This window comes from Zootoca vivipara, chromosome 16, assembly GCF_965207765.1.
Source record: "Zootoca vivipara chromosome 16, rZooViv2.hap1.1, whole genome shotgun sequence".
In the NCBI taxonomy this organism is placed as follows: Eukaryota; Metazoa; Chordata; class Lepidosauria; order Squamata; family Lacertidae; genus Zootoca; species Zootoca vivipara.
Genome location: NC_142599.1, coordinates 11701755 through 11716630, shown reverse-complemented (window position 1 = coordinate 11716630; position 14876 = coordinate 11701755). Strand labels below are relative to the sequence as shown.

At 46.3% G+C, this 14876-nt stretch overlaps 1 protein-coding gene and 1 non-coding gene across 17 annotated transcripts in view; both read right to left on the bottom strand.

Moving 5' to 3' along the window:
• Window positions 1-14876, bottom strand: part of ARVCF (ARVCF delta catenin family member) — a 552351-nt gene that overhangs the window by 518062 nt on the left and 19413 nt on the right. The gene's annotated exons all lie outside the window — the stretch shown is intronic.
• Window positions 7785-7854, bottom strand: TRNAI-GAU (transfer RNA isoleucine (anticodon GAU)). Its single transcript has one exon. It is a non-coding gene; the product is annotated as a tRNA-Ile (tRNA).

Sequence of the window (14876 nt, the reverse complement as noted above, 5' to 3'; positions counted from 1 at the left end):
TGTCTAAACTCCCAAGCTGCGAATCATAGCTCAAGTGTTTAAGGACCAATGGCAGTGGCCCAAATCCTGAATGTTCTGTGATTGGATATCGTGTATTGAATCAGAACACAGGGGCTCAGAATCCTTAGTCCAGACTCAAGCTCAGGCAAGCACAGACCACTGAATACGTAACAACCCTTGTGGTCTCTTCCAACTCTACAATTCTATGATTTTATATCCCACCTTTCCTCCAAAAAGCTTAAGGTGGTGTACATCAACAACAAAAGCGTTTATTGTGAGGACCATGCCTGTACACAAATATCAACACAACAATAATTAAAAATGTTAAAATTCATTGCATACTATCCCAACAAAACCTTCATCCCACAAAACAGAAAGAGAAAGAAAACAAGCAACAAGTCAAACAGACGATGAAGAAGGGGTCTTTACTTTATCATCCATAAATCTTTCCCTGGCTTTCATGGCCTTCATCACAAAGACCGCTACCACATGGGTAATTCGTGGGTTAGCATCAACTAACAAAAAATTTACTCTATCTTCAGGATTGATTATAGAGTTGGGTATAATTTGCAGCATCGCGTCTCTAAAGCCCGAGGAAATGGGGCAATAGAGGAGGTAATGTATAAGATCCTCTTTAATTTTCATGAAGCAAGGGCATAAACGGTGTTCTGCTGGGATTTTTGTAAATCTACCGGTCAGGTATGCAGTTGGCAATGTTTGAAACCGGGCCATGGTGAAAGCTCTCTGAAGGGTGGGACCAGTGATATCCACCAGGTAGTTGGCACAGATTTTGACTGCTTTTACTCGGGGAAACCAGTAGGAAAACCAGAATTTTTTATCTTCGTGGTGTCTAAAAAGGCGTCTTTTTCAAAGAATGATGTGGTGTACATCATTCTTCCCTGCTCCGTATTGTCCTCATAACAACCCTGTGAGGTAGGCTAAGCTGAGAGAGGCAATGTACCCCAAACCGCCCAGCGAGTCTTCATGGCTGAGTGGGGATTTGAACTCGGCCTCCCACAACCTGGCCTACCACTCTAACCACTACACCACACTGGCAAGTCAGTAATGCCTCACTGAGCCTCCCTCACAAGGTCATTGTAAATATTATTTACAGTATTACATAAATTTACAAGCCATGTTTCTAAACTAGTCCTAGTCCACTGAGACCACTAAAAACAGGAAAAAGGATTCAATGAGAATACAGCCAAGAAACTGGTCTTACAGTACCAATCAAAATGAGAAGAAAAACAACAAGAACAGGAGCAACTGATTTAATAATTATTTTTTTAAAAGCTTAAAAATCAGAGTGAACAGAAAGTGGGATGAAAAAAATTCTGCTGCTTTAATTTTCCATTGCAAAGTTGCAATTCGTAAGTTCATTAGTAGCAAGGATACAGTAATAGGCAAGCATGGCAGTTTTAGCATTTGTAATTAATGTCTTTCAGGTGATTATCACTAGGAAGTCTGTGAGTCAGCACATCATGCACAGTTCACTGGGCTGCTAAAACCTATTAGCGTGTCAACAGTTTCCAGCATCTCTGCTTTTAAAAAATAAACAATGTACAGGAAGTACACAACTATAAACGTTTACAAGGTTCATAATAAACATACCTAAATAATATGATGTTTAAAAGTGCATTAAGTGCAGTTTCATTTCCCCTTCTAAAATATTCCAGGCTAAATACTTCTTCTTTTCTTTTTTAGGTCTGTTTCCTAATGCCAGTAAAATATGAGTAGGCAAACTTAGGCCTGGGAGCTGGAGCCGGCCCAATCACCTTCTAAATCCGGCCCATGGACGGTCTAGGAATCAGAGTGTTTTTACATGAGTAGAATGTGTCCTTTGATTTAAAATGCATCTCTGGGTTATTTGTGGGGCCTGCCTGGTGTTTTTACATGAGTAGAATGTGTGCTTTTATTTAAAATGCATCTCTGGGTTATTTGTGGGGCATAGGAATTTGTTCATTTCCCCACCAAAATATACAGGTAGTCCGGTCCACTACAAGGTCTGAGGTACAGTGGACTGGCCCCCTGCTGAAAAAAATTACTAGGAGAGGCAAAAGGAATCTTTTGGGGCGTGTGGGCCAGATTCTTATCCCTCCCCCTTGTTGGACAACCTTGACAGGTGATATCTGTCAATCATCTGATGTTATAAATACGCCGTCAAAGCTAGCCCTGGAACTGGGCGGAGGGAGTACCAAGGACTTGCAAAGTGCTTCCAAAGTGCCTAACAAACAATCGATTATCAGGCCATGGGAAGGGCTGCACAAGGGTCTTTGCAGACATTGTCAATCATCCCCTTTTGGCCAGGCTCCACGCTAACTGCCCTTACCTGGCATCCAGTATAGCGCAGGTGGGTGGAATAATTGCAGAGAGCTGATTGGCCTAATTCGGTCTGCCAGACAGGGGCTCCCCACCTCTGTTCATCAGGGGGGAAATCATAATTAACCTAATTTGCAGGAAAAAATATTCCAGTTCAAAATTTTCCAGAAAACTCACTTTTCTAAGGCTCCATTTACACTGCACAGACGTACCTCGGTTCTCGAACGCCTTGTGACTTAAGCGTTTTGGCTCCCAAACGCCGCAAACCTGGACGTAAGTGTTCTGGTTTGCGAACTTTTTTTGGAAGCTGAATGGAAGCTCCTGCAGCCAATCAGAAGCTGCGCCTTGGTTTTCAAACATTTTCGGAAGTCAAACAGACTTCTGGAACAGATTCTGTTCGAGAACAAAGGTACAACTGTACATTTAAAGCAGTATCGTGCCACTTTAAACAACCACTCCCCCCCCCTCCAAAGAATCCAGGGCAGTGTAATTTCTTAAGGGTGCTGAGAGTTGTTAAAGAGACCCCTATTCCCCTTGTAGAGCTACAATTTCCATAGTGGTTTAAAATTCAATCCCTTTACCCAGGAATCTGGTGTGTTTTTTATTTATCTTAGGTGTAAATCACTTTGAGATTAGAAGGAGATTACGGTACTGAATCCATGATGTGGATGATAATGGTAATAATAATAAGGCCTGGAGAACAACATAAAATGATAGAATTGTAGCGTGGGAAGGGACCCTGAGGGTCATCTAGGCCAACCCCCTGCAATGCAGGAATCTTTTTGCCCAACACAGGTCTCGAACTCATGACCCTGAGATAAAAAGTCTCGCGCTCTACCAACTGAGCTGTTTCATTTGTCCTCCAGGTCTGGGGCTCTGTACCCATGGTCTAATACAAATTAAGCATCCCTGGAACAAGTGTGACACTTAGTTTTAGAGCTCTGGGTCATTGAGAAGGGTAAAGGTAAAGGACCCCTGACAGTTAAGTCCAGTTGCAGACGACTCTGGGGTTGCGGCGCTCATCTCGCTTTACAGGCTGAGGGAGCCGCCGTTTGTCTGCAGACAGTTTTTCTGGGTCATGTGGCCAGCACGACTAAGCCACTTCTGGTGCAATGGAATGAAACCAGAGCAGCACACAGAAATACCGTTTACCTTCCCACCAGAGCGATACCTATTTATCTACCTGCACTTTTTGGCGTGCTTTCGAACTGCTAGGTTGGCAGGAGCTGGGGCCGAGCAACGGGAGCTCACCCCATCACGGGGATTTGAACCGCCGACCTCCTGATTGGCAAGCCCAAGCGGCTCAGTGGTTTAGACCACAGCACCACCCGCATCCCATTGAGAAGGGTAGGGAATCCTAAAACCTCCCAGACCTGTCCTCACAAAATTCCTCGGCCTGCCCTCCTCCTCCACTACTTTGGGGCGCACCCTTAGATTTGGTCTACAAAGTCTTGTTCACTTTTCCCAAAAAGACTCACAAGCCAGAGGCCAGATCTGCACCCACTCATTCTTCAAGCAAAATCCAATCGACTCTTATCTGTTTCAGCATAACTTTAAAAAAAGAGAGAGAGCAAGCATTCCATGGATGAAAGTAGGTTACATCAGAATCAAACCCCCCACCCCCAGTCCAGTATTGAGGTTGCCAAGAGATAATAAAGCCAGTAGCAATGTTTAATTATCACACTCGTTAATGCCAGCTGCTCAACGCAAAAGGTCAGCTTCTATGCAACATTCTGCGTACAAGAGATGACTCCTGGAACAGAATCTGTGGGTGCGTACAGAGAAGGAATTACCCTGCAATGAGGGTTCCTTCCAATCCACAGTATTTTATGGACCATTCCTATTTCAAGAGCTCTGCCCACACCTAAGGACAGAGTTTTCTCGGTGTTTCTTGCCTTCCACTGCAAGAAATATGCATTCGAGAGTGGGACAGGAATTTTGAAACTGGCAAAAAAAAAAAACCCCACCCAGCAGCAAGCATGCTTTAAAATGAATAAGGGAGTGAGTTGTTTCGCAGAAAAGATCATTCATGTTAGCGTTGTTCCACTCTGGAGAATGGAGCAGCCATGTAACATAACAAAGGGGCTATTACAATAATTAGGCATCAATCTTCCTCCACCGCATACTCCTCCTTCATTGCGTTTTAATAGCAGAAAAACCAAAACACAACTATAGAAGCATGATTATGTTCTCATCACAATAAGCCCTCTGATGCCACACTTGTTTTAACCAATTTGCAGAGTGAACAGCTGGGCTGCCCATCAATTGCATACCTGCCAAGTTGCTGTCGGAGAAATAAGGGGCCGGGCCGGAAGTAGCAGACCGGAAGTAGCGCTGCCGCCATTTTGGAACTGGGCGGAGCATGCTCAGAAGTGACTTTTGATGCTGCTTTGCCCAGTTCCAAAATGGCCGCCGTGCCAGAAGTCGCACTACAGCCATTTGGGAACTGGGCAGAGCAGCATCAAAAGTCGCTTCTGAGCATGCTCCGCCCAGTTCCGAAATGGCCGGCGCGCCAGAATAAACCGGGGGGGAAACAAAAAAAATCCGTTTTTTCAGCTAGGAACAGCTGGAAAAACGGGGATTTCCCAGGGAATACGGGAGACTTGGCAGCTATGCAATTGCCAAGTGAAAAGTTGGCAGTTGGAACATGGCACCCGTGCAATTTACTTGCCTTAAGGCAGGCAGGGCAAACCCATGGTCCTCCAAGTATAGTTGGAAGTTCATATCCATGTGTCTCGAGAGACAATGGAGTGTACCTTCAGGGGTGACCAGGGCTGGAAGATATATCGTCCAAAACCAGTTTCATAGCTTTTGATAATAATAGTAATAATGATTTATTATTTATACCCCGCCCAGCTGGCTGGGTTTCTCCAGTCACTCTGGGCGGCTTCCAACAGAAAAATAAAATAAAATAATCGATTAAACATTAAAAGCCTCCCTAAACAGGCTGGCAATGTGTTGTGAATCAGTATGTTTGTGTGCTATGGAAAAATCACAATGTGGGGAAAAACTGTGAAGCCAAACAGCCAATGCCTCTACATGACTCCATCCTTATTTCAGACACCCTCCGGACCTCTTGAAGAGGAGGCACATGAAGGAGGGCCTCAGAAGATGATCTCAGGGTCCGGGTAGTTTCATATGGAAAGAGGCGGTCCTTGAGGTATTGCGGTCCTGAGCCGTTTAAGGCTTTATAGGTCAAAACCAGCACTTTGAATTGGGCCCAGAAACTAGCTGGTAGCCAATGCAGTTGGACCAGAATTGGTGTAACATGCTCAAAACATCTTGCTCCAGTGAGCAACCTGGGCAGTGAACGGTCTTCAAAGGCAGTCCTACGTATAATGCATGGCAGTAATCTTAAGTTGTAGTCAAGGGGTGAGGAACCTCACTCTGGGAGCAAATGTGGCCCCTCCAGGCCTCTATGCCTGGCCCTTGAGTTTCCCCCACACCCACCCCTCACCAGCCCTGATTCGTTTGCTTCTTGAGAGTTTACACGTCAGAATTTGCATTTGTTGCTCTGCCAGCTTTTGCCTCTGGCCCCATACACCACTGGCATGTGGCCCCCGATGTATCGGAAGAATATGTTGTGCTTACAGTTTCAGTCGCTCTCTTGAATGAATGTGGGTGCATATGATCTTTTATTTTATTTTATTATTTATTTATTGTGCAAGGATAACCTTGTTGTTGTTGCTTAGTTGTGTCCGACTCTTCGTGACCCCATGGACCATAGCACACCAGACACTCCTGTCTTGCACTGCCTCCCGCAGTTTGGTCAAACTCATGTTCGTAGCTTCAAGAACACTGTCCAACCATCTCGTCCTCTGTCGTCCCCTTCTCCTTGTGCCCTCCATCTTTCCCAACATCAGGGTCTTTTCCAGGGAGTCTTCTCTTCTCATGAGGTGGCCAAAGTATTGGAGCCTCAGCTTTACAATCTGTCCTTCCAGTGAGCACACAGGGCTGATCTCCTTCAGAATGGATAGGTTTGATCTTCTTGCAGTCCATGGGACTCTCAAGTGTCTCCTCCAGCACCATAATTCAAAAGCATCAATTCTTCAGCGATCAGCCTTCTTTATGGTCCAGCTCTCGCTTCCATACATCACATTAAACCACCTAGAGGGCACCAAATATTGGCAGGGACTCATTAGGGTTTCAAGGCAAAGGATCTTTCCCAGCTCCACACAGAGATGCCGCAGATCATACCTGCAAAGCATGTACTCTAGAACATCTGTGGATAATGACAAAAGCTGCTTCTATGTGTTAAGTCCTTGTGCAAGTAATTCCAAACACTGCAAAAAAAATTACAGTGCAATGTAGCGGTTAGAGTGTTGGACTAGGGCCTGAGAGACCAGGGTTCAAATCCTCATTCAGTCATTAAGCTCACTAAGTGAGTGTTTCTCAACCTTTTTTGGGCCACGGCACACTTGTTCCATGAAAAAAATCACGAGGCACACCACCATTAAAAAAGTTTAAAAAATTAACTCTGTGCCGCCCTATATTGACTATATAATTATGACTGTAATTTAACCCATGTGCAACTGTACTTCGTGCCTATTTTATAGTTTTGTTTTTCATCGTTTAATTTCCATCAGCTGTCATAACTGTTCTGTTTTATATACATTATGAATTTTTTTTTAAGCTTTACCTCCCCCCCCCAAAAAAATATTACCATAGTTCAGCCAGCTATCTCCCTGTCTTGCTATTTCCCCCCTAGGCATTTTTTTTTTATTTGAATACGTATAGGCCCCCTATTAAGTAGGAAGGAGGAAATTAATCTCCCTCCCGCCGCCCCATGGGAGGGGAGAAGCCTTCAGACCCCCAATTCTCCTCTACCGCGGCCCGAAGTGGTACAGTCCAGGCAAGGCTCTGCCTGCCCCCGGATTACAAGGGCGCGCGCACTTCCAGGCGAGCTGCGGGGCGGCTCAAAGGCGAATGGTTACCTTGGCTGCTGCTTGCGAGTCATTCCGGACCGCGAAGCCCGGCGTCCGCCGCGCAGCCATGGCGAAGGATGGGCGAAGGAGGCAGGGGAGGCGGAGCAACCTCGATGCGGCTTAAGGGGGGCCGGCGGCGGATCTGGAGCACGCCTCCCTAGGGGGCCTCCCTAGACTCTAAAACCACCCTCCAGTCGTTTGCACTGAGCTTTGGGAAAGAGGAGGAGAAATATTGCTTTCCGGCGGGTCAGTGCTGCCTATTGGCGGCCGCGCCAGGCACGTGACAATGCAAATCGCCCTTCTCGTCGGCGCACGTCGCGGCACACCAGCCAGCGTCTCGCGGCACACTAGTGTGCCGCGGAACAGCGGTTGAGAAACGCTGCACTAAGTGACCCTGGGCCAGTCACAGTTTATCAGCCTAATAATAAAAATAAACCTATTGGTCTCTCTCTTTTTAACCAAGGTAACTTCATAGTACCATAGAATTGCAGAGTTAGAAAGGGCCCTGAGGATTATCCAGTCCAATGGAGAATATACAGCTGTCCCAAACAGGGATCGAACCTGCAACCTTGGCATTATCAGCACCACGCTCTAACCAACTGAGCTATCCATGCACTTAACAGTATATAAACACATACATTGAAACCAGCCTAGAAAACAAAAGAAAATTCTAAAACTCATCCATATTTTTAAAAGGCAGGATTGAAACATTCCACACACTCAAGGCCACAGATAATTAAGAGCTTAAGGTCCAGCCAAAAGAAGAAGAAAAGTCATTGCCTGGTACATCAGGCTATGCAATGATGGTGTCAGGTGAGCCTCCCAGGGCAGGGCATTCCACAAGCAGGGAGCCACCACTGATAAGGCCTGTTCTTGTGTTGCCACCCTTTGGAGAGGGCACACAAAAAAGAGTCTTAGATGACAATCACAGGATCTGGGTCGATTCAGATGGGCAGAGGTGGTCCTTGAGATTCTGAGCTGCATAAGGCTTTATAGTGCCCTGAAACTGCCTCACAGGGTTGTTGTGAAGATATAAACAGGGAGGAGGAGAACCAGGTTTTCCCCCTTGGGCTCTTCGGAGGAACAAAGAGATAGAAATGTCATAAATAGAAACCAACACATGCATCATAATTTGTTCTTATTGAAATATATAATGCTCACAGCTGAAGGGGGGTGGGGAGCCACAGCATTTCATATTTTTATCTCCGAGTGCTTCATCTGCCAAACATTAGCTCCCAAAGGGCCAGCAAAGCACAATGCCCAAGAAACTACAAGCGGCAACATAAAAGGGAAATGCAATTTTAACTCGCCATATATACAACTAATATACTTTAACATCATTAATGAGGGGGGGGGGGAGAGCACTTAATCTAATCGACTATCACAACCTCTAACAAATGTCTAGCGCAGCATTTATAGCACAGACTAATGAGTTACATTCTTTGAGCTGCAGAGAGAATTTGCTTAATGGGTTCTAAAATATGCAAAAGGGTTTCCCCGTGACACCTTTCTCCCTCCCCTCCAGCCACACCCCAGAGTAAAAGCCCTCCCTTTCTTTCTGTTTTAAGAGCTCAAAAGAAACAGCGTGGTGCAAGGAATTTTCCTTCCACCACCCTGCAGCCCTGTAGGATGACAAGGGCACAACTTGCATCTGAGGTAGCTCAGTCGGTAGCATGAGAGTCCTAATCTCAGAATCGTGGGTTCAAGCCCCGCGTTGGGCAAAAGATTCCTGCATTGCAGGGGGTTGGACTAGATGACCCCTATGGTCCCTTCCAACTCTAGAATTCTAGGATTCTGTGATTCCCATTAGAACTGGACCTAGTGACATGACTGGAAGCAGCTGTTTGGTGCAGGGGCTACAGATCTAATCGGAACTCGTGCATTAGGCAAATGAGGGTGCACATTGCTTACCTAGATTGCTTCATTAGCAAAATGTAATGTTAGTGATGTTCGGAGACAGGGGCGTCGCAATAGGGGGCGGGGGCGCCCCGGGCTCCGCTCTGCAGGGGGCAGCAAGGCACCCCCTCACTACTATGGCGCCGGCGCGACCGCCATCGTGGAGGTCCCAATGTTTCTGGCCTCAACCCTCGCTTCTTCCTGGTGGGGCAGAGGCAAGGGGCGGGCCAGAGAGCAGTGTCAGCGGCGGCCTCTGACGCCCTCACTGCTCCGCCTCCGCCTGAGTAGGAAGAAGACAAAGCGCGCAGCAAGCCGATCCATAGCGCGCTTTGTCTTCTTCCTACTCAGGCGGAGGCGGAGAGGCGAGGGGCAGCTAGACTGGTGACTGGGAGCAGTCACCGAGACCACATAACACCGGTCTTGAAAGACCTGCATTGGCTCCCAGTACGTTTCCGAGCATAATTCAAAGTGTTGGTGCTGACCTTTAAAGTCCTAAATGGCCTATGTTCAGTATACCTGAACGAGCGTCTCCACCTCCATCGCTCTGCCCTGAGGTCCAGTGCCGAGGGCCTTCTGGCGGTTCCCTCGCTGCGAGAAGCCAAGTTACAGGGAACCAGGCAGAGGGCCTTCTGGGTAGTGGCACCCACCCTGTGGAACGCCCTCCCACCAGATGAATAAAAGAAAAATAACTACCAGACTTTTAGAGGACATCTGAAGACAGCCCTGTTTAGGGAAGCTTTTAATCTTTAAGAAATTAGTGTATTCTAATATTTCTATTGGAAGCCGCCCAGATGGGCGGGGTATGAATAATAAATTGTTGTTGTTGTTGTTGTTGTTGTTGTTGTTGTTAGATTTTCTGCATTCTCTCCTGAAAAAGGCTCAACAACCCTGGGCAATCCCCCCCCCAAAAAGAACAAAAACTCTGGGTAATCCTCCCCCCCAAAAGCTTAACAACTCTGGGCCATCTCCCTCCCATTTTCTTAAATTTGAGTGAGTCCCCAAAAACAGTCTTATACACGGAAAAATACGGTATGTGGATTTTATCCTTCCACAGAAGGCTACTTTCTCTACACACGTCCCTCTTGACCCCTTTTCCAGAAAAGGAAGAGGCATTGTCAGAGTTGAAGGACACGTTCCAGCTAGCCAGAAACACTGGTCCAAATGAAATTCAGTGCGACGTGGCGGCATGTCAATCAAAAAGCCACAATTCCATAACGCAAGGGGCAAAGGGAATGTTAGAAACCAGGGTCGAGGAGCTAGGATTATAATGAGGAAAACCAACACAATTATCCCTCGTTCCGTCCCTGTAGAATTCCCTGTGGTGGAACTCCTGCTGGGACCTTCCAGACCCCACCAGGTTATGGCATGACATTCATAGGACATGACCTTTTCTCTCTGTTTTCTTTTTAATGCAACCATTTTTAAGCAACCCCAAATATGATTTTGGGCTCCGAGGGGCCTTGCACGAACAATGTGGAAGTTATAATAACAAGGGAAGAAGCGAGCCTCCACGAACATGACATTTTGACTTCCCGTAAGTCAGCCTCTTGAAGTCATCTGAAATGACACGAGTGATCCAAAATAAATACAATATTTCTCTCTCTCTCTCTTTGCTGTTGTTAAAGGGTCTCAAGTGACATTTGCTCCAAGAAGGGCAAAAGTAACAAGCAAGGAAATGTCAAAAACCTCCTGAGGAGAAGAACATACATACATTACATGGTCTTTCTTCTCTTATGGACATGAAATGAATTATTTCATTGGAAGGAAGGAATTGGCCAATTATTGTATTTAGAGGTGGGAAATCATTGCCGTTTTGAGCCCCTGAGGAAGCCACTTTAAAAAAAATTAGGGGGCAGAACTGAATGCAGTATTCAAACTTGGGAACTGGCAGGAAAAGGGTAAAGGTCTGGCATGGTCTCCTCCTGCAGTGTTCGCAGCATTTCCACTATTTGGAATTCTGCAATAAATTCTGACGTGGCTTCAAGTTACAGGAAAGCAGATTCCGACTAAACATCAGGAAGACCTTTGTGATGGTAAGAGCTGTTCAACAGTAGAACGAGCTACCTTGGAAGGTGGTGGACTCTCCTTCCTCGGAGGTTTTTAAGCAGAGCCCGAATGGCCGTCTGCCATGGATGCTTTAGTTGAGATTCCTGGATTGCAGGGGGGTTGGGCTAGATGACCCCACGGGGTCCCGTCCAGTTCCTACAATTCTCATGCCAACTTTCCTGGTTAGGCTTCTGCCCTGGTTTTTAATGTTCCTTCCACACTGCTATGTTATGGGACTGCAGCTGTATCGACCTGCTGACATGTCATGCTGGATTTCACCCACAGCAGTGTGGTTTGTTTGTCCTGAACCTGCCAACATCCATCTTCGCTGAATGTCCCCAAGTTCTGTTATGGGAGAAGACGAAAAACTTATCTCTATTCACTTGCTCCACCCCATGCATTATCTTACACACCTCTATCAAATCCCACCCCACCCCTAGCCCTTGCTTTAAAAGGCCCCCCAATGTTGTAAGTTTGCAACACTGGGGAATCGCTCTGGCCCCTTGAACATCTTGGCTGCCCTTTCAGAAACCTTTTCCACAGACTTCTAAGAACTGTTTTATTTGCAGGAGTCCACCAGGTATATATCAGACATGTTCAACTGCGATCGACAGGTAGATCGCCGGGGTGACCCTGATCGATCACAGGATTAAATAAATTGGGCAAGGAATGTTGCTGCCCCCCACCCCTGGCGCTAAGTCCCATCACCGCTGGGAGCAGAGGGCGGTTGGGTGAGCGATCTTTTGCAATCCCCCCCCAAAAAAGAACACTTGGCACTCCCCCCCCCCTAAAAAAAGCTCAACTCCTCTTGGCAATGCTCCCCCCAAAAAGTTCAACAACTCTGGGCAATGACAATGGGTAGATCACTGCCAGTTTTTTTTATACTGGGAGCAGATCGCAGTCTCTTGGAAGTTGGACGTGCTTGGTATATATGAATGACAGGAAGCATGTGACATCAATTGCACTTGGCCCCAGAAGGTGCGACATCAATTGAACTTGACCCCAGAAGGTTTGATCGCTTCCATCGCTCACCGTTGCCATTCAAGAAGATGTGGAATATTTCGACCTCCGTTCAAACAGCTGCATTGCCCTCTTGGAATCCAGAGAACAAAGAGCAGGTTCTTCCCCCCCCCCTAATCTGAGCTAAGAGGATAAAAGAGAATGCACCTGGTCTTAAAAGGGGGAGGATGATTTCTAATTAAAGGGGGGGGAATATAATGTAGGCTTAGGGAAATTGGAGGGAACTGCATCTATGAAATTCACCATGTTTTTGAGTAATCGTATGATTCAGATTCAAGGACCACTGTGGAGACATATTAATCAGAGGGCTGCAGAGAAGCATTATAGGAGGGGGCAGTGACGGATTTACGTATAAGCTAAACAAGCTATAGCTTAGGGCTCCACTCTCTTGGGGGCCCCCCAAAATAAATTAAAGGAAAAAAACCTGGATGTCCATTTCCAAAATATAAGATAAAAAACAAATTCAATAAAACCTACATACAGCAACAGTGTTTTGTGGTGTGTAGGATCCTATGATGTAAGTAATGGGCCCTGCCTGCTAGCCTGCTCCCTAAAATATCACTGGTTTGCTCATTTCTATATTGATTACTTTGATAAAATGCATACAGTGGTCCCTTGACTTAGGAATTTAATCCGTTCCGAACAGTCCTTCGTAAGTCGAAAAAATCGCAAGTCGAAGCCAATGGGGGGGGGGGAATAAAAAAAATCGTAAGTCGAAAAAATCCTATATAGAATCATAGAGTTGGAAGAGACCACAAGGGCCATCCAGTCCAACCCCCTGCCAAGCAGGAAACACCATCAAAGCATTCCTGACAGATGGCTGTCAAGCCTCTGCTTAAAGACCTCCAAAGAAGGAGACTCCACCACACTCCTTGGCAGCAAATTCCACTGCTGAACAGCTCTTACTGTCAGGAAGTTCTTCCTAATGTTTAGGTGGAATTTTCTTTCTTGTAGTTTGAATCCGTTGCTCCGTGTCCGCTTCTCTGGAGCAGCAGAAAACAACCTTTCTCCCTCCTTTATATGACATCCTTTTATATATTTGAACATGGTTATCATATCACCCCTTAACCTTCTCTTCTCCAGGCTAAACATACCCAGCTCCCTAAGCCGTTCCTCATAAGGCATCGTTTCCAGGCCTTTGACCATTTTGGTTGCCCTCTTCTGGACACGTTCCAGCTTATCAGTATCCTTCTTGAACTGTGGTGCCCAGAACTGGACACAATACTCCAGGTGAGGTCTGATCAGAGCAGAATACAGTGGTACTATTACTTCCCTTGATCTAGATGCTATACTCCTATTGATGCAGCCCAGAATTGCATTGGCTTTTTTAGCTGCTGCATCACACTGCTGACTCATGTCAAGTTTGTGGTCAACCAAAACTCCTAGATCCTTTTCACATGTACTGCTCTCAAGCCAGGTGTCTCCCATCCTGTATTTGTGCCTTTCATTTTTTTTTTGCCCAAGTGTAGTACTTTACATTTCTCCTTGTTAAAATTCATCTTGTTTGCTTTGGCCCAGTTGTCTAATCTGTTAAGGTCATTCTGAAGTGTGATCCTGTCCTCTGGGGTGTTAGCCACCCCTCCCAATTTGGTGTCATCTGCAAACTTGCTCAGGATTCCCTCAAGCCCATCATCCAAGTCATTGATAAAGATGTTGAACAAGACTGGGCCCAAGACAGAACCCTGTGGCACCCCACTAGTCACTACTCTCCAGGATGAGGAGGAGCCATTGATGAGCACCCTTTGGGTTCGGTCAGTAAGCCAGCTACAAATCCACTGAATGGTAGCATTGTCTAGCCCACATTTTACCAGCTTCTTTACAAGAATATCATGGGGCACCTTGTCAAAGGCCTTGCTGAAATCAAGATAGGCTACATCCACAGCGTTCCCTTCATCTACCAGGCTTGTAATTCTGTCAAAAAATGAGATCAGATTAGTCTGACATGACTTATTTTTCAGGAACCCATGCTGACTTTTAGTGATCACAGAGTTTCTTTCTAGGTGCTCACAGACTGTTTGCTTAATGATCTGCTCTAGAATCTTTCCTGGTATTGATGTCAGGCTGACTGGGTGGTAATTGTTTGGGTCCTCTCTTTTCCCCTTTTTGAAAATAGGGACAACATTTGCCCTCCTCCAGTCTGCTGGAACTTCGCCTGTTCTCCAGGAATTTTCAAAGATTATTGCCAGTGGTTCTGAAATCACCGCATCCAAAATGGCGGACAGAACTCTCTTCGTAACTCGAAACATTCGTACGTCGAGTCATTCATAAGTCGAGGTACCACTGTATTTTGTTATGTGCAAATGGCTTTAGATACCTAGGTAAAGGTAAAGGGACCCCTGACCATTAGGTCCAGTCGTGACCGACTCTGGGGTTGCGGCGCTCGTCTCTCGTTATTGGCCGAGGGAGCCGGCGTACAGCTTCCAGGTCATGTGGCCAGCATGACAAAGTTGCTTCTGGCGAACCAGAGCAGCACACGGAAACACCGTTTACCTTCCCGCTGTAGCGGTTCCTATTTATCTACTTGCATTTTGATGTGCTTTCGAACTGCTAGGTTGGCAGGAACTGGGACCGAGCAACAGGAGCTCACCCCGTCACAGGGATTCGAACCACCGACCTTCTGATCAGCAAGCCCTAGGCTCAGTGGTTTAACCCACAGCGCCACCTGGGTCC